General features: G+C 45.4%; 1 protein-coding gene and 1 pseudogene across 4 annotated transcripts in view; both read left to right on the top strand.

Moving 5' to 3' along the window:
- LOC116697283 (protocadherin alpha-8-like) overlaps positions 1–805 on the top strand; it is a 5,479-nt pseudogene extending 4,674 nt beyond the window's left edge.
- The window catches only part of pcdh2ac (protocadherin 2 alpha c), a 183,655-nt gene that overhangs the window by 16,911 nt on the left and 164,688 nt on the right, over positions 1–2,056 (top strand). The window lies entirely within an intron of this gene.

The following is a 2,056-nucleotide window of genomic DNA, read 5'->3' as shown; positions in this document are numbered from 1 at the left end:
CTACAGTTGCCCTTATCAGTGTTAATGACCTGGACTCTGGTCTCAATGGAAAAGTTAATTGCGCTGTAAATGAGGATGCTCCTTTTTTATTATCACCATCCCTACAAGAAAAAATGTATTCATTAGTAACAAAATCGCCTCTGGACAGAGAGAAACAGACAGAATATGACCTGACAATAACTGCAAAAGACGCAGGTGCCCTCACTATTTTTCATCTGACAGGACAATAGCGTTTGGCTCAGATGTGACTGCAACAGCCTGAGTATTCATGCGGCCTATATTTCTATGTCCCGAGGCACCATCAGGAGACTGTGTTTCTGTTAAGCTTTTGATCGTGCTTGAGAACGACCTCAGCACTGTAATTTAGTTTTCCTTAGTCTTTGCAATTCTTTTCCTGCTATCGTTCGTCGCGCACGCTAGAAATGCATCCTTTTTCACCTACTTACCTCTGAACAATTGGAGCACACTTGGAGCGCCTGTGAATGTGAACGTTTGCTGACCACTCTGACCCCCGTTTCCAGCGTCCCCGTTGTGCTCACCGATTTGGAACTCGTTTTTTCGAATAGCAGAGCAAGCACAGGAATGTTCATCCTGGACGACCGCTGACGCTCTCCAGATCCTGTATCAGTCAGCTTCTAACGGTTCTGCTGAAGGTGTGGAGGAGTTCCCGCGCAATGTGACACGCGGACACTTGGTGACTAAAGTCAGAGCTCTACTGGACGCTGATATAGGAATAACGCGCGGTTCTTCTCTCACTGAAGGAACGTCTGACGATCCACAGTCCTTGGTTGGCGCCCGCTATTAAGGGCCAAGATCGAACACATTCGCTCTTCATGGACAGGGAGAGCTGACGCAATAGGCCAAATGGTTACGGTGGAATCTCGCAAGACCATCCAGAGTGGCCTCACACGCCCCTGTCACTCCCTATTTGCCCGCGTCAGCCAAACATTGTCTACGATCGGAAGCGTTGTCAGTAAAAGCCTCCGCGTGCGCACACCAATCGAGATTCTCTGACCTGCCCTTTCCGGCGTGTAAAATTTACGCTTGCTGCCCGGCTTTACGTGCGCGGACAGACTCCTGACCCAGTGCTTTACCTGATGCATCCTAACTGGCTCTCGCACAGTATGCCCAAGCATTCTTCTCGAGTTTACGACTCGAGTAGCTGTTCGATCGCCATTTGTATTTGCAGACAGACCCTGTTTGTTAGCCTCTGTCGCACTAATATCTATTACCACTCCGTACGATCTGAAGTTCTAAGCTCGTATCACAGTGAGACAATACTTGCTCCTCTTGGACACACCTCCTCTTTCCTTCGTGTCTCGTCACTCCAGCATCTCCCTTCCTAGTACACACCGCACTCTGAGACAAACGGTACATGCGAAGTAGGGCCCACGGAATGAGGCTTCGGATCTCCTCTAGTCCCGGGCGCCATGCCAATACACTAGTGCTGCCTGACAGGAGAGGGACATCTGGGGAGGTAAGACATTTTAAGAAAAGTTGTTTTGTTCCTAAATAGTTATTCTATTGAAAATTAAGCTAAACTAGGATGATGTAACCACAGAAATATCATTTTATTTAACAATTCTGGCTGTCGCTTGGTATGTCATTAGTTTGAAAAACCCAATAAATATAATAACCTTCAAAAATACTTGATTTTGTGCACTGAGGGATAAACACTTGGTTTGCTTTTTTCAATGCCGTTTGTTACAATGTTTCCAACTCGTTTTTATCATTAATTAATGGCCTCCTGTCTTTGCTGCTTTTAATATGTTCGTTTTTTGACACTTTAGGTATATTTCTTAGCTGATGTATGTTACAATTCTGTTCATGTTACTCGTGTGTATATCATGAGGTGAACCTATATCAAGCAATGAGAGCAAACTTATTTCAGACACATGACTGCGCTGCATCAGAATCAGCTTTAATGGTTAAGTAATGTACATATTGAAGACGTGTGACTGCGGCTTTATGTTGCTCTCAGAGTACATACGCACCATAGTGAAAACATAATAACGCCTGTCTGAAAAAGCACGGGGACATTATGGCTGCTCGGCAA

The sequence above is a fragment of the Etheostoma spectabile genome, chromosome 10, assembly GCF_008692095.1.
Source record: "Etheostoma spectabile isolate EspeVRDwgs_2016 chromosome 10, UIUC_Espe_1.0, whole genome shotgun sequence".
Classification (NCBI taxonomy): Eukaryota; Metazoa; Chordata; class Actinopteri; order Perciformes; family Percidae; genus Etheostoma; species Etheostoma spectabile.
Note: the sequence above shows the minus strand (reverse complement) of the source record. Positions and strands in the feature narration are given on the sequence as shown.